The 18,550-nt window shown below is 37.6% G+C and overlaps 1 protein-coding gene across 5 annotated transcripts in view; it reads right to left on the reverse strand.

Moving 5' to 3' along the window:
• The window catches only part of GRM8 (glutamate metabotropic receptor 8), a 759,243-nt gene that overhangs the window by 36,594 nt on the left and 704,099 nt on the right, over window positions 1-18,550 (reverse strand). The window lies entirely within an intron of this gene.

The raw sequence follows: 18,550 nt of genomic DNA on the forward strand, positions 1-18,550 counted from the left end.
TTCATTTTGACACATTTCATTATACATTATTTAAAAATTACATTTGTTAACAACACCATTTATCTCGTCAGAAAATTCCTTATGAATTGAAAAGCTATCAAGCTCACGGTGATAGTACATGTTTTCCAAAATTCTACTTTTTGCTTGAAACCTCAAATGTTATTATTGGCAACAAATAACATCAGTCGTTTCAAGTAACAAGCTTACTCCATTCGTTTTTGAGGAAATATCTGCCATATACCCAAGTTTGAATAACCATAATTTATCTGTCAGCCATTTTTCCAAGTAAAAATGGCATTCCATGAAAAAAAGCAGCTAGTTCAGCTTGCAACTCAATCTCATAAGAGTTTTTCCTTGAGACAACCATCTAACTTTGGAAGTTTAGGAGTGCTTCGTTTTTCGTCATGTAGAAACCTGGTAAGTCGAGATTTAATGAAATTAGGAATTCTGACTACTTCATCAATAGCAATCAACTGAGATTGCTTCCCCCCACCCCAAATATAAGTGAAGAATATAATGACTAATAGCACAGTTTTGGTGTCAGCATCTTGATTCATGTTAAGGAATGAGCACTTTTACCCACAAGTGCTTTTGCATCAATAGTGCAAAGGTCAGCCCGGTGAAAAAGAAGATATTTTTGTATTATTATAAAAATAGTTTTTACTTCACAGATATGTAAAATATTTGGGGGGAACCCCAGGTATCCTCAGGTCACACTTGGAAAAATGTTCTGCCAAAGCTTCATGTATGAATCTGGTTCCATCCTACCACTGAATTAAACTAATTTTATCGCTTTGAAAAACCACCTTTTTTCTCACTTCTTAATTCCATGTCCTTTCCCTGTCTTCATTATATGTAAACCTTTCCATCTTTCAACATCGAGTCTAATTCATTTCCATTCCACATTTCTGAATGTATTTCTGTATTATTGGATTAGACAAATAATTGTATGCTGGGGTCAATTTTATGTGTCCACTTGACAGGCTAAGGGATGACCAGATAAACATTATTTTGGGGTATGTCTGTGAGTGTGCATCTGGGAGAGATTGTCATTTGAATCAGTAGACCATGTAAAGAAGATGCCCCTAACCAATATGGGTGGGCATCAGCCAATATATTTAGGGCCTGAATAGAATAAAAGGGCAGAAGAACTACAAATTTTATGTCTTTGCTCAAGCCGGGATATCTATCTTCTCTTGCCCTTGGACATCAATGCTCCTGGTTCTTAGGCCTAAGAATTCAGACCAGGATTTATACCACCCTGTGCCCCCAGCCCCCCCAGTTCTTGGGCTTTTGGATTCAGTCTTATACCACTGGCCCCCCTGGTTCTTTGGATTGGAACTGACCTTCCTGGTTCTCCAGCTTGTAGATGGAAGATCATGGGACTTCTCAGTCTCCATAATTGGGTTAGGCAATTCCTATAATAAATCCCTTTGTAGACCTATAGGTCTAGATCTAGGTCTAGACACTTTTTTACTCCTCCTACTTCACTATAGTACTCGGCCCAGAGTTGAGCATATAATAAATAAAGATATTAATAATATTTTGAATTTTATAAGTCAATATTTTTAGGGTAGATCGCAAATACATATATGTATTGTACATAGTATGTACACTATGTATGTAAGTGTCTTTATGCAAAAAAATTTAATATGAGTTATTTTTGGAATATGTTCTTTGGGTAATCAAGGAATATCAGAGATGTACTTAGCTGATATGGAATATCAATCTATAAAGCAATGTAGAGGACATGGCATACAAATATTATGATAACGTAGCAATGTATAGTGGAAAGAAAACTGCGTTGGGAGATAGAAAATCTACCTTTCAGAGTCCACACATAATGGACTAAGGAAACCATATGGACTTAGAGCAGCCACAAAACTTGGGTCCCAGTATCTTTAACAGCAAAATGCCCCCCTTTACTGTGATATTTAAATGAGAAATTTTATGAAATTTTTTTTCTTATAAGCAGAGTAGCATTCAAATGCAATCTTTTGGTGTTAACTATTACCCTGAGACTTGCACATTAATTGCAAATTAGTATCAGGTATAAGATGACTAGACACACATCCTCCTATAGGAGGACTTGACACATCAGTGAGATATCTTTGAGTGTTCAGTCCAAAAACAGCTGAGGTACACAACACTCCACTTAGAAGACGACTTGAATATTGGTTAAGAACTACATATGTACACAGCTCACACATAAACCATATAAAGCAGAGAGCCTTTACTTTGAAAGCCTTCAGGAATGACAAGGCTCTGAAGAGATGATACAGATTTATACAGAGCACCACACACAAAGATATCATAAAAATCATCAGATTTATCTTTTCTCCTTTAAAGTTTTACCCTCATCCTCTGCAACCCCCAGCTCTCCCTAAAAGCATTCTGTGTCTTCTTTCTTACCATACGCAGGTTCTCTAATGTGACCACCCCTTCACTTCATCCAGGTCCCTACTAAGAGCACTTTCCCCCATTCTGACTACTGTCCTCTTGAAGATGACAGCAGTAGCCTGTTGAATAAAGTGTTCCATCTTGTAGACAAAATCCTGAAGACTAAACAGTGGAAAGTCAAGACTTAGAGTTTTTGTGGTCATAAACAAACACTTGGACCAAAAAAAGTATAAGCCTGTGAGTTCTTAAAATGAAGTTGGGAAAAAAATATCTTTAGGGAATATGAACTATGCCAGTAGACAAGTGCTCTGACCTTCCTTTTATGCAAATGGATAAGCAGGAGAGGTAGTTTGCATTTTCAGAGGTCTTGGTGGGAATGGGTCGTCATGGACTCTACACACACTCTACTCTGCTCCCTTGCCTGTCTCAATCACCATGTTCCCTCATTCCTACACTCCCTGGTATTTCTTCTCAAATAAACTGCCTGCACTCAAGTCTTTGTCTCAGGTTTTGCTTTCAGGGAAACCCACACTCAAACAATCACCAGCTTTTATGAAACATGCACTACATTCCAGAATCTTCACACAGATGACATCAAATCTTGAAATAATGCTGGTAGAGTCCTCATCTTAAAGATGAGGAAATGATGTTTTAGACAGATTAATATGCCCAAAGCCACATAGCTAATGTATAACAGACTTGGATGTGGGTATCTTTGGACCATTCAACTCCAAAGTTATACTATTTCTTCTATACGACACCAATTTTGTCAATAGTCACAAACAGAAATTGAAGAACTCCTATATACAATACCCTTGGGAATAATAGTTCAAATGATTAAGGAAGTTTTTAAAATCTATGTGCATCCTATCCATTGTGAGGTCTGAGGTTGGAAGTTTCTAACCAGATTAGTTCACTTTGAGGGTCCAAAAGTAAGCATTGCTCTATAAGTACTAGCATCATTTTATGGGTTTCATAAAATTACATACCATTTCACAGAAACATAATTTCCCTCTCCATAGACCATAGACAATTTTCTCAATGTAGCCCATCTTCTTGTTTTATTTTACGAAAACCTAATTCAGCACTATTATAAATGTTCAAAAAGAAACAAGTCTTAAAATAGTGTGTTTCTATTATCTTCATTTTACAGGCAAGTACAATGGAATGCATATTGTTGTTTGTCATTTAAATTATCATAAATACTTTATATGGTTTTTCAAGAAGCTTCAGTTTAGGAAAGGGATGACTCACAAATTTAGAGAGCTTGCATTTCATAAGTATGTAAATGTAAATGTACAGAACTTAGTAACTTTTACGAAGTTTCATACTGTTAGAAGTAATGGGGCATCATACAAACAACGGTCAACTGGAAATGAAAAGCATGTGAATGCTTATTATTATTCCTTTCCTACGGAGTCCATAAACATTTGGTCAACTTATTTTATGTATCCTTAGCTACAAATGTCTTATTTGTAGAATAAGGTTAACAATCAGAAGGACCATTGATAGAATAAAATAATGATTGGTAATAACTTCAGAAATATAAGAAGATAATAAATCAGTTGATACGAAAAGATTCTGTTTCTAGTCTAGCCTTCAGTAAATTTCAGAACATTTTAATCATGTGTCCAGATTATACATGTTTCCACAAGACCCACTTCCTCGTTTGTTTGTCTCTTTGAATTGATGTGTAAATAGAGAAGTTGGGGGCACCTGAGTGGCTCGGTTGGTTGAGTGACTTTAGCTCAGGTCGTGATCTCAAGGTTCAGGAGGTCAAGCCCCACATTGGGCCGGCTGCTGCCAACGCAGAGCAAGCTTTGAATCCTCTATCCCCCTCCCTCTGCCCCTCTCCCACTTGAGCTCTCACCAAAAAAAAAAAAAAAAAAAGAAAAGATTTTTTAAAAAAAATAAACAAATAAGTTGGCTTTAGAGAAGAATAACAAAACAAACTGGCATTTCTTTCATTGTATCGTATTAATTATGCCAGATCTCCACAAGCCTTAAAAATACAATAATTGCAAATTAACATTTATAAAGCACTTTTTTGTGCCAGGAACAATACTATAAACTTTACATTCATTATCTTCTTTTAGTTTAATCCTAACACAACCAACAAGTCAGGTCTTATTATTCACATGTTATACCTGGTGAAATTTGAGCTATAAAGGGGAGAGCTGACTTACACAAAGCAAGCGTCACACAACGAATCTTACCAGCCAGCCTCCACCCCAGGTTTCCTGCTCCTGAAGCTTTGCTCTTGCTACTTCATCCCATGCCAGTTCTTAATTAACATGATTGGGTCTTAGCAACTACATGGCAATATTTAACTAAATAAAATTATTTTCTTAAACATTAGACTTAACCAATATTGAACCTAGGAAGTTTTATGATAGGCCAATCATTGATTTTATAGATCAAGATATAGACAGACTTACAGATAGGTATTCCTTATACATAAATCTCAAAATTGAGAATTCTGTCAGGTGGACCTCTTTTCCTTGGCAAAGCTGACATACAAACTAGAATTCTGAGTATCTGTTGAGCCAAAATATTAGCAATCAGAAATTACAAATGAGTGATTTTAATGATAAATCCATTTGAACACTGCCTGAAATGCTTCTTAACATCCATAAAGATTTTTTTGCTAGCATAAATGTAAAGTGTGTCTGAAAAGGACCGGTCTGTATGAGAAGAAGGAAGTATTGAGAAGTTCTGTTTGTTTACTGATTTGCTGGAGAAGGTCGTTGAGGGTTTTTTCTTTGTTTGTTTTCTTTGTATTAGAAAGTGGATAAAATATTTTCATCTGATAAAATTGTTCTATGATAAAATCCACTCTCCTCCCCAAGAAAAAGGGGGTTAAAAAGCATAGGACTTTAAGAAACCAGGGGCTATGTTACAAAATCCACCAGTAAGACTAACACCAGGAGAGACTGGGGGCCGCAGTCCAGGTATAGAGCACAGAATGTCTGCCACGTGGTGCAAGGCCAGAGGAGCAGAGGGGCAGAGGAGAACAGTGACCATAAGACTACGGAGACACTGGGTCAGAGACATTGAGTGAAGTTTCTCCCAGGCAAGGAAAAGAGTAGCATGTACCAACAAAATTAATAGGGATGTGCTAAGAGAGCAATGATCATCTTTCTCTGAAGAACAGATTTTAGCAGAAGGTGGGTCTGAGCCATTGAAAAAAATCCTATGGCAGCCTCTGTGTGAGAAGAAAATGAACAGATGTGTGCATTAGCACAGGTTTATAGCTGTGCTGCCTTTTAAAATTTAATTTGTTTTGTTTTTTATTATTTTTCTTTTGTAATTAAAGTATAATTAACATACAGTGTTATATTAGTTTCAGATATACAATATGATTCAATAATTCTATACATTGCTCAGTGCTCATCAAGATAAGTGTACTCTTAATCCCCTTTACCTATTTCACCCCTCACCTCCACACCTCCCACTGGTAACCACCAGTTTGTTCTCTGTATTTAAGTCTTTTTTGGTCTCCTTTTTTCTTTGTTTTGTTTCTTAAATTCCACATATGAGTGAAATCATATGGTAATTGCCTTTGTCTGACTGACTTATTTCACTTAGCATTATACCCTCTAAGTCCACTCATCCATGTAGATGCAAATGGCAAGAGCTTATTCTTTTTTATGGCTTAATAATATTCCATTGTATATAATACAATGTGTTATTACTTAAGTTAGCAACTTAAGTGTCTCTCTCTCTCTCTCTCTATATATATATATATACATACATATATATATAGCTTAATAACATTCCATTGTATTATATACATTATATTATATACAATGGAATATTATTAAGCTATATGCATATAAAGACACTTAAGTTGCTTCCATATCTTGGCTATTGTAAATAATGCCTCAATAAACACAATAAAATGCATATATGGTGGGGTTTTTTTCTTTTTTTTTAATTTAAATTCAAGTTAGTTAACATATAGTGTAGTCCTAGCTTCAGGAGTAGAACCCAGTGTTTCAGCACTTACATATAACACCTAGTGCTCATCCCGACAAGTGCCCTCGTTAATGCCCATCACCCATTTAGCCCCTCCCCCACCCACCGCCCCTCCAGCAACCCTCAGTTTGTTCTCTGTATTTAAGAGTCTCTTATGGTTTGCCTCCTTCTCTGTTTTTATCTTATTTTTCCTTCCCTTCCCCTATGTTCATCTGTTGTGTTTCTCAAATTCCACATATGAGAGATCATATGATATTTGTCTTTCTCTGACTTATTTCACTTAGCATAATATGCTCTAGTATCATCCCATTATTGCAAATGCTAAGATTTTATTCTTTTTTATCACTGAGTAGTATTCCATTGTGCATATTCATATATATATATAATATAATATATATTTATATATGTCATTATATATAAATATATATTATATTATATTATATTATATTATATTATATTATATTATATATCATATTATATCTTCTTTATCCATTCATTGGATGATGGATGTTTGGAGGTACATAAATCTTTTCAAATTAGTGTTTTCATTTTCTTTGGGTAAATACCCAGTAGTAAAATTACTGGGTCATATGGTAATTCTATTTTTAATTTTTTGAGGAACCTCCATACTGTTTTCCACAGTGGCTGTATCAGTTTGGATTCCCACCAACAGTGCACGAGAATTTCTTCTTCTCCACATCCTCACCACCACTTGTTATTCCTTGTCTTTTTGATACCAGCCATTCTGACAGGTATAAAAGGATATCTCATTGTGGTTTTGATTTGCATTTCCCTGATGATTAGTAATGTTCGTGTGCTGCTTTTGACTAAGGCAGCTATCAGGCTGCTTTTTCGTTTTCTAAGTTAGAATAATAAAGGACACCTTCGAATTTTTAATTACTAACTCTACATGGAGGTCTCCCTAATCTATCTCTCTTTAACCCAGTTACCTCCCCTACGTCTCCCTCTGAAAGATGGAGTGATTTATCTGATCGATAAGATTAGGCAAACGCACTAAGAATGCACAGCTCAGCTACTTTCAGGCTCTCTTTTTGGAATCAGTTGGCTGTAGGAGGCACATTCTTCTCTCTGTGACTGCTGTCATGAGGAATGACTTCCTACAGCATGACTGGCAGGGGAAATCTCAGCTCTGCAGACCTGCCTGCTCTCTTATAATGAGTCTCCAGAACCGGACTTGGCCACTGGGGAAGGGAAGGATATTAGGAAGCCAGCATTCAGCTCTCAGATCCAAGCTGCATTCTGTAACCCATATTTACTAGTAATGAAGATGATAATTTTCTTATGTATTTATAACTCTGTACTAATCTTGCAACTGGTTTAGTATCTATAGGAAGAGAGGAACATAATTGTGATTGTCATACATTTACAAGTCTTTTGATGTAAAGTATCGTAAATTGTCATAATTTTTTAAAGAAGCAATCTAAACATTAGCTAAGATAGATAGGCACGGTACTTAGTATTGTGTAATCTAAATATCATTTCAAACACTCTCAGAGACTGTCTGCTAATTAATCACATGTAGAATGTCAATGTCATACACTTGAGTCTAATGATTTTCAGGGTACCTTTAATAGCCCCATCCATCTACCACATCATAAATACTCAAGCCTTTGTGTTCATAATTTATACTGGTATCTCTTCAAACAAACGAAATCAGCAAGATATAAACTGATAGTACAGTAGCATAGGAATTGTTTGCAAGCACTTAGATAAGCCCTCCTTAAGAAAATGCCTGGGGAAGACAGGTAAATGTGTACTATACTTTGTTTTCCTTTCATGTCAAAGAGCCCTTAGTACATTTTGTAATGCATCACCAAAAAAAAAAAAAATTAAGAAAGAGAGAGAGAGAGAGAGAGGAGTGAGGGAGAGAAGGAGGAAGGAAGGAAGGAAGGTAGGAAGGAAAGAAGGGACTGAAGTCTTCCAAAACAGAATTGCTATGCATTTGAATGCCACTGCCAATGATTGAAAGTGCAGAATTTAAAACTACACATCTCTTGAAAACATGTTGCTACTCTGCTGGCTTAGGTTACTAAAATCACAAAATGAAATGTTTAAGAATGTACAAAATCCAGTTCCTGAATTTTCAGCAAACCGAAAACTGGGAAATACTATCCACTTGGTTAAATAGGTGACTGTTCAATTAAGTTCACAGCATAAGTAATTTCCAGTGAGCATTTATAATGGACCTTTTAGAATAACAAAAACACTAAGTTACAAATCCATTAAACAAACAGAAAAATGCAGCCTTTATATATGATATAAGTGTTTATTCTTTCAAGTGGATGTGGACCATTAACAATAAAAACATTTGCAAACTGTGCCACAGCACTGGGGCAGAGACTGTGGCTCTTGCCAAAAGGTCAGGAAAGAAGTGAGAATATGACAGTCTCACAGCAGGACTCAGTGAGCCATCTGAAAACATGTGGTCTCCAAAGCAGAGGTCAGTCGGTAGAGGGCTGTAGAACAGAAAGCTGGGTTAGAGCTAGGCTAGCAAGCTAAAGTCTGCTTGTAACTAAATGGCAAATTAGAGACTGGAAATTTAAGTAGGAATGAAGAAGGTCCAAATATTTTAGAACTAAGTGAGGTTGATAGATTGAAATCTATTAATCAGGAGACACCATTAAAGCTGCAGTAATGATAGTGATCAGAATAGATTTGACACATCAAAAAGGATTACAGTTCTTGATAATTTTTATTCTAAGTTTGGTAATCGACTGTATTTGGAGTAGAAACCAAGTATCCAGGAACTCAAATGTAGGATAAGAGTCGGGATCTCCAAGTTGAAGAAGGGATTGTATGAATAGACAGGGCTTGCTGAGTAATAAAAATTTTAAATTAGTTTCTCATTCAGTTTTCTTTATTAGGGATTCTTTTTTTCTTATTTTTTTTAATATTTATTTTCGAGAGAGAGAGAGAGAGCATGAGCAGGGCTTGAGAGCATGAACAGAGAGAAAGACACAGAATCCAAAGCAGGCTCCAGGCTTTCAGCTGCTCAACGCAGGGCTTGAACTCATGAACTGTGAGATCATGACCTGAGCTGAAATCAGACACTTAACTGACTGAGCCACCCAGGCACCCCAATTAGGGATTCTTAAAGTACCAAAAGTTGTGTTAGCAAAGACAGCAACCATCAGCTAAATCATGATACTGAGAACTAATGGGTGAAGATTAGTCCAGCCCATTCATGTGACAATTATTGGCAAATATCCTGTTAATGAATATCAGCAAATGTACTTCTGTCTTTCTGCTCCATTGAGAATGCATTAAATAAGACAATACTAAATACCAGGTACATAGAAGGAATTTAATGAGTAGTGAGAATAGTGATTATGGCCAATTTCAGTGTAAGGATAAAGAACAGCATAGTGTCAAAAATACCCCCAAATTAAAAAAAAAAAAATGTAGCAGCACATGGGAAGAAGACAGAGGCACGAAGGTAGGAAATGTTCCTAATTACATAACTGTGTACTAGGTTAGCAGTGCTCTGAATTTTACATTTGCTACCTCATTCATTTTTGTAAGAATCTTATAAAACTCTTTAAAGATGAGGAAACCTGGTGCAGTCAATATAAATGGGATTCTTAATGTAAAACAGTAGATGAAGCGACCATCCTTTAAACCTAGGTATGTCGATCTCCCAAATCCAGGCCCTTTTCCTTAGCACACTGCCTCCTAACTTGGCATTTCCAAGCTGCATCAGCCTGAATTCACTCATTTACAAAGAGAGGGTAAGCAGCTCTTCTCATCAGACAGGCCCAGTTAGAACTGCCTCTCCTGGGGTGTTTCCTTAGCTTTGATGTCCCTGCTCCATTTCAATCATTTCAACAACTCAGAAATTGGTTTAAAATCTTAAAATTCTTCCGGGTGGGATATTTTCTATCCCTTCTGAAGAAATCACAATATACCTATAATTGGTATATGTGAGAGTTTCTACCAGAATGTGGGGTTAAATCTGTATGTACGGAAGTAGAAATAAGAGTCTTCAATGATAGGCAGTTGTAACAAACTTTGGTGCTGAGAGTGACTGTCAAAGAGGAAGGACAGATCTGCAATCAGATTAGTCATGAGAGAGAACCCCCAAGTGGGCATTTGTTGGTAGAGTTTAGGTAGGAACCTCCTCTCATTGAGAGGAACACGAAGTTCAAGGAAATGATCGATTTCTAGATGAGGGCCAGGAAATCAAGGCCAAATCAAAGAAGTCCTTTGACCTTGTAATGTGTCCTAGAGAAGATAAGAGACAGATTCTGTAAATTTAAAGAAGTTAGACACAGACCCCCCAAGGGTTAGAGGATTTCATAATGAGAGGTGGGTTCTGAGGCCATAAACATTCTCAGGCTTTACGACAGGACAGGAGAGAGCTGAGTACAGGGAGGGACAGCTTTGCATACTGAAGCTGCAGCTACTTTGAGAAACTCAATTTTGGGGGGGCACCTGGGTGGCTCAGTTAAGCACCTGACTCTTGATTTCAGCTCAGGTCATGATCTCATGGTTTCATGAGATTGAGCCCCACAGAGCTTGCTTGGGATTCTCTCTCTCCCTCTCTCTCTGACTCTCCCCTACCAATGCTGTCTCTGTTTCTTTCAAGTAAATAAATAATCTTTAAAAAAGAAAAAAGAAACTCATTTTTTTCTGATGCTATATTCTTGCCGGGGATGTTTTCTAAAAACAAAACAAAGCCTTAACTGTGCATGTGTGCTGAACTGTGTTGGATGAAATAAAAGAAAGATGGAATCCCGGGCCAAAGAGAAGCCCAGTCTTGGGGTCAAGACCACAATGGCAGAGTTATTAGCATCTTGACCTCTGAGCATTGGTGGAGGCCTCAGGTGATCAGCTTCCAGCAGGAGTGCCTGGTTTCCAGGGCCCCACTGAATTAGACCTCATCTTAAGAAGCCCCTTTCTGGCTCACTGCCAGAGAAACTAAAAACCGTTCTGCAGAAAACACTCATCCACACAGGAGACGCTGTGTCTCCAGGAAAGTGGGGGTAAATGGCACTGTTGGCTGGCTCTACTGTTTTTGGCTGATTAATGAGTTGGCAATTAATATTAAATAATTTATAGAATAATTTACTTCTCTTTTTCCACCTTCTGCCCTGTTTTACACTAATACACACATGCTTCACTTTGGCAATCCCTATAAAAGATGAGCTCTAATGGACATAATGTAGCTATGGTGTCAAATTAGGCCTTTTATTACATGAAATTTGATTATGGGTCATAAATTATGTATTTATCTTGCATTAAGTGATGAAGGTAACTTGCTAATTAGAAGAAATCAAAGTTATTGACCTATAGTGAATCTCTTCTACATTTACTGTTGGCATAAAATAGGATATCATGACATGAATACAAATGCATATATATTTATTTTGTTACTAGATATATATCTTCTTTTTTTTCAGTTCCTGGGAAAACAAATGTAGACCTCTCCCTTTTGAGAGAATTTAGGGGAGATTTATTCAGAATTCAGATTTATACCTTTTCAGGTTATGAAGTTGTCTCCCAGCCACAAACCCACCCATCTATAACTCTGGTCTGTGATGCTTGAGCAACTTTGTAAACTCTGTTTCTCCTTGTTCTGGATTTCTGATCTGCTGTGCCAACAGCGGGTATGGGAGGGGGACTGGAAAACAAGGTGAGAGAAGAGGGGACTTCCTCCTTCCTGAGAGTGACCAGCAGTGACCTTTACCAACAGCAACATTTGGCTTGGTCTCCATTTCTCATCTTCGCTTCTAGAGTCATCTTGTGTATTCCCTATGAGAATTAGCCAGCTGGGCACCACTCTTCCTCCAAGGGATGAGTTCTAAGTCCAGGAAGCTCTTCTCCAAATTCCTGAGGTACCCGCAGCAATGGGGCATGGCTCCTTTCTCAGAGATCTGAGTTCCAGCTCTGAAGGACCAAACTCCTCTGAGCCCTGAGGAGTCTGAACCACCAAGTAGCAAACCCAAACCGTGAATCATAAATCCACAGGGCCCCTCCCCCAGCTTCTAGTCTCTGAAAACCCTAGTTTTTTCCCCTTTATTTCTCCAGCCCCAGGGAGTAGAAGCCCCTTCTTGAATGTATTATTCTATTTCTTTAGTGTTCCCTCTCACTTTTTATTGCCAGAACATCTTTGTAACCAGCTCTCTTTTTAAAATTTTCTTTGCCACTTAGTGTTGTTTCTATTTTCTTTCTTTGGACCCAGACTGAGCATAGAATGCATATAACAAAAAACTCCCTCTAAGATAATTAGGTAAACAATGCCCCAAATTAACAACTTTGATTTACCCAATATTTAACAGCTTTGTTGTTGTTGCTTTTATTGTTGTTTTAAGTTTTTTTTAACATTTATTCACTTTTTGAGACAGAGAGAGACAGAGTGTGAGTGGAGGAGGGGCAGAGAGAGAGGTAGACAGAATCTGAAGCAGGCTCCAGGCTCTGAGCTGTCAGCACAGAGCCCTATGCGGGGCTTGAACTCACGCTGTGAGATCATGACCTGGGCCGAAGTCAGATGCTAAACCGACTGAGCCACCCATGCGCCCCATAATTTGACCATTTTAAATAAAAATTATAACTGATATGACTGCTTTTCCCTCCCCATATAAGTTAAACAACTTTATTAGTATCTTTTTAAAAATTAATTAATTTATTTATTTTGAGAGAGAGACAGCACGAGTGGGAGAGGGGCAGAGAGAAAGGGAGAGAGAGAATTACAAGTAGGTTCCATGCTGCCAGTACAGAGCCCCATGTGGGGCTTGAACTCAGAAAACTGTAAGATCATGACCCGAGCCAAAACCAACTGAGCCACCCAGGTGCCCCCAACTTTGTTGGTATCTTATGGCCACAGTGTTTAGGTACAACAAATTGTGTTAGAAAGGGAAATCATGAAACACCATCCATTCTTTTACTCAGGAAAAACTTTTAAAACTTCTTTTTTGTGCTTAGCATCTGGTTAAATATTAAGGTTACCAAGATGAATCCAACATGGTCTTTGCACTGAGTGTAGCTTCAGTCAAGTGGCAAATATATGCACCTAAGTTTAGTATAGTTTAATTTTGATAGGGGTAAGAAAAAGGGAAAAAAAAAAAAAGAAAAGAAAGACGCTAGAGGGCCATAAATTTGGTGTTTTCCAGGCAAGAAGAATAGGGAACATGTCTTTTAGAAAAAGCATGTTCAGGAGCAATAAAAAATTTAGTATGGCTGGTGCCTCAAGAGAGATGTGGACTTGGGAGAGACAGCACTAGGAAGTTTGGACTCCAGGAAATCCATAAAGATTTTTAATACAGAAGGCTTTCTTTTTCTCTTTCTTTCTTCTTTTGTTTTATTTTTAAGAAAGGAACACTGGATGTGGAGTGGATGACAGACTTTAGAGGCAAAGGGAGTTAGTGGTCAGGAGACGGATAGATTTTTGTTAGTTTAGGTGAGAGATAAAGAAGCCTTGAACCTACTGGACGCAGCAAAAATGAAGAAATAAGCCCAGACTTAAGAGGTTTCTGGAGAACTTTGGAACCCAGAGATTCTGGTAACATAATCAATGTGGGGAATGGAGGAGACAGAGGAGTTAAGGGTCCCTGGGGTCAGCAGGTGGGCCATTAGCAGAGATTAGAAACTGAAGGACAGCAATGATTTCCATTTTTGATTCGTTCTTCCTGAAATACCCTCTAAACATATGAGTTGATATGTTCAGTGGCAACTGAAGATGCACTTCTGGTGCTTAAAGGGAAGGTCAGAGATCAAAATGATACATTTAGGAAAAAACATCAGGAAGGAGGAAAAAAAAAACCCAAGCAAAGAATATTGAGTTAGAAAAGTAGAGAACTTAGAAGGAAGCACACCAAAATTTAAGACTAAGGAAAAGAGAGAAGAGCCGGCAAAAGTCACAGAGAAGGAATGTTCATAGAGGCTGGAGAAGAACCTCTAAAGCATGATGTTTTATGTTATACAGAGGCAGTATGGCTGGATGATTAAGAGCGTGGATCCTGGAGACAGACAACTTGGGTTTGATTCCATTAGTTACCACCTAAGATTGTGTGACCCTGGACCAGTTGCACTCAGATTCCTCAGGGTAAAATGGCATAATGGTAACTACTTTCTAGGGGAATTGTGAGGAATCAGTACGTTAATGCATGAAAAATACTCAGAACAGCATTTGGTACATAGTAATAATGCAAGTAAGCATTAGCAATTGTTATATACTAGAAGCTCAGTTTTTGCTATTCATCTCAGAAGGTCTTCCTTATATAGCTTTTAATGCATTATAATATAAATTATGAGGCACTATATCAACCCAAAGGGGATTAGACTTAATTTAATTGCATTATATCAAAGTACCATTGTGTGAATATTTGCTTATTTTGTAGACCATTATTTGTCATCTGTTATGCCTCGTTAGTTGTTGTTTATCAAACCATATTTAATTTTTCTAACCTTTAAAAAATAAATCATTTTTAGTACTGTACTCTATTCTTATGATTCCTTTCTGAATGCTTTCTATTCTGTTTACATCCAACTGGTAGTAATATACTTATTTGAATAATGGTAAGACTTTGTACTCACATCACATTCTTTATGAAAGGATTTCCAAAAGTTTTCCATGAATTATTTATTTTGACTGTGGGATAGTTAGAAAAGTAAATACTTAGTATTTCCATTTTACAGATTCTAAAAAAACGAGTACAGAGTTGGAAAAGGGTGTTTTAAAACTCAAAGAGCAGTTGGAGGAACATGGCTTCATTATATGGAGGTGCACTGAAAAGTTGGCTATCCAAAAATCAACCTTCCAAAGCCTTAGAATTTTCAGACAAAGAAATCGTTTTTAAGGGAAACAAAAGGATTCATCACATATCAGACCATGCATACGATTACAGCTGAGAACTGAGACCCTAAAAGTAACACTTGGTACACTGAAATTAGTTAACGTGTGAAGCCCAAGAAGCACAGAGAAAGGAATGATGGGAAATCATTGGGAAAATGTTGGGAAGTCAATGGGAAAAACACAAATAGGAAAACCAAAAAAAGGAGGAAGGGAAGGCTGACAGGTCAGCAGCAGTGGCAGAGATAATATGTGTTAGAAAACAGTAAGTAAAAGGCAGATTCAATGAAAAAACAAGCACTTGTCATTCTGGGGTCTGGATGACTCAGACCAGGTTAGATCAGGTTGGGAAAGTTCTAGAGACCCAGTGACCTCATCAGAAGATCCAAATACCAAGCGAGGAAGCAGGTAAGGCAGGCTGGGAGTGCGTATCACAGTGTGACAATTAATGAAGAAGGGAGCGTGCTGCATCAGTGAGGTCTGGGATGGGTTGATCTTAGGTCTGGGCAAGAAATAGTCGGCAGTCTGGACTTGGATCAGCTGGGAAGACCAGGGTGCAGTGGCAGGGTGCCTGTGACTGGGGTGATCAATTTGTGGAAAATAACAGAGGCTCCTAAAGTGTTTTCAGGATTTGATGACTAGAACTGATTTACTTTTAGAGCAAGTCCAGCAGCAAGGTTGGACTGATGTTACCATATAACCTGTTGGGATTAATTATCAACTTTTTGTCTTAATGATGAAGAAGCTGCCATTATAAGAGTAAGTGACTGCCTTTAAATATTTGGGCAGCCGGGGCTGTGAATGTTCCTTCCAAGAATGAAAGAAAGAAAAAAGAACAGATTCATAATTTGATGATCAGTGGGGAATGGGAGAAAATGGAAAAGAGCTAACTGCCCTTTCTTTAATGCCTTGGCAGTGAAAGGCACAGTCCACCTCTATAAGCTAAGTGATAACATAGTATGGAGGCCTGTTCATCAGGTAGGCAAGGGCAGTGCTAGCAAAGCAAATGCTGCTTAGAAGCCTTCCTACAGGATTTGTGTACGGGAGAGAGAAGGGAGTTTCCAAAATTATCTACTTAAAGGTGTCAGAGATAGAACTCATTGCAAGCATTCTCTTTCTAGTACATGAAACACTACAGCCTATACCAAAAAACTCCCATTTTAAAGGGAAAAAATGAATATTTGTACTTGATTTAAAAAAGAAAGTTTGGTAAAATGTTGACAGAAGAAGAAAACATTGTTTCATGTACTGAGACCTTTTTTAGTAAAACCCTTTGCAGATTCTTAGTGTTCTAAAATTATTACATATAATTATATATTATATGTACTTATATTTTCTATATTTTATAATTTATATAAAGTATATAAATTATAATTATAATATATGTAACAGCCAAAAATAGACCTTCAGATTCCTATTCCTTATGAGTTATTCTTCATAAATAATTTGAGAATGCTCTTATCCCCAATTTGATGCTTATTTAATATATTTTAAAAATTAAAGACATAGAAATGCTATTTGAATGTATACTTTATAACAGGTAGTTTGGAGTGTCTGACATAAACACAGAGTTAGAAGAGTAGATGTAGTTATCACACATGATGCAGAAGACATAGGTTGAAGAGTACTACTCGTTCCTCTGGGAACAGTTCCCTGATCTGCATTCTAGGTTTGCACATCACGGCAAAGGCCCTTTGGGGCCATCTACCACAGGCATCATCATGGGCCCCAAATCCTTCCTTAGGTCTGCATTCTTCTGGCAAGTGAAACTGGTTAAGAGTTAGGGAGTGAGACTCAAGCAGAAACAGTCAGGGTGATACCCAGGAAATGGTATAGTATTCTCAGAGAAAGAATTTCTCTCCTTCTGCTGGACTTGGTAAACTAAGAGGGTGTGATCTGGGATTACTAGCCTTCCTCTTCTCCTTCATAAAGAGAAAGCATATCTGCAGCTGAGAATGAAGCCCACACGCAAAAGAAAGCAAGAAAACAACAAAGAGAGGGACAAGATGGAGGAAGGGGAGCCAGAGTACAGGAATTTAAGATAAACATGAGCTAGGGCTCTGACCAACTGACCAGATATGAGACTGTTCATATAACTAATTAGCCTAATGTCGCCTTAATGGAAGTTGAGAAAGCAAAAGATGTCGATCACATTACTTATTACAACATCAAATACTGACACAGGCATGCTGTTAGAAAGCTAGAAATACCTGGAGAGAAAATAATGACCAAATCATACTTTTTTATTTTCATAGAAGCCTTCTTTTTAGCAACCAAATATGATGGCCCTTTATCCATAAGTATTCCACACCTGGCATACTTACAGACTAGAGTTTAAAATCTTTTAGCTTGATATACACTTCTGATAGGAACTATATATTAAGGTGGGGGCAAAACCACTATACATTAAGGAATTGTAAAATTAACCACCATGGCAAGATAGTCACTACTCACCAAACAGTGCTGTGGTCGCCCACCTTCCCCAGGCTCCCTGCAGAGAGGGGACAATATGCCTAGTGAGGCTGCTGATGGGAACAGAAGTGGCATGTATCACTTCCGTGCTGAAGCATTTGGGAACCAGCGCTTGACCTTCCAGCTCTTTCTTCCTCTGCCACAGTGACTGTGGAGGTAACACGCTGACATGGCAGATCACCTGGTGGAGGCATTTTTCATTGCTGAGTGACCAATGCAGGAGAGTGGCTCTAAGGGTCACCGCAGGCTTTGCAGGGCTGAAACCTAAAACTCTGTTCTGAGAAGCCACTGAAATTTGGGGGTTGTTTTGTTACCACAAGGTACCTTAGCCTCTCTTCACTAGTATTGCCCTTTGTCATTTCCCATTTCGTTTTGCTCATGGGGTTGCGTTCGACAATATCTGAGTAAGGCATCTCCAAAAAGAAAAGGCCCAAAAACTTTTGACCTAAGTACCATTTTGGAAATGTAGATGTGATTTATGGAAATTCCATTTTCAAGGAATCATATAGATGTTTATGGTTGTCAGTGCTTCATAATTAATTACTGGTCAGTCTCTTCATACTACATCTTAACCAGGCACACCTTATTACATTTAGAATGAAACATTTTGACATTCGCTATAAATTTTCTGTTTTCATCTTAATCCAGGTTTGCTTTTGGTAGTATGAGTCAAATTTTTCCGTTCTTGGAACATGAACTTTTTTCCTACTGATTTATTTTTTCCTGTTCACGACATTCAGAATGATAATAGGTCTACACAACAGCATCGGTATACTGATGACTTTGCAGCCAATAACTATTTTAATTTTTTATGTCTCAGTAGACATATAAAGCTTTATGCTGCTCATCAATCATTTCACCAATTATTTTCCAATTATTCTGCTAAAATTA

This window comes from Panthera onca, chromosome A2 (genome assembly GCF_046562875.1).
Source record: "Panthera onca isolate mPanOnc1 chromosome A2, mPanOnc1 haplotype 2, whole genome shotgun sequence".
NCBI classification, from domain to species: Eukaryota; Metazoa; Chordata; class Mammalia; order Carnivora; family Felidae; genus Panthera; species Panthera onca.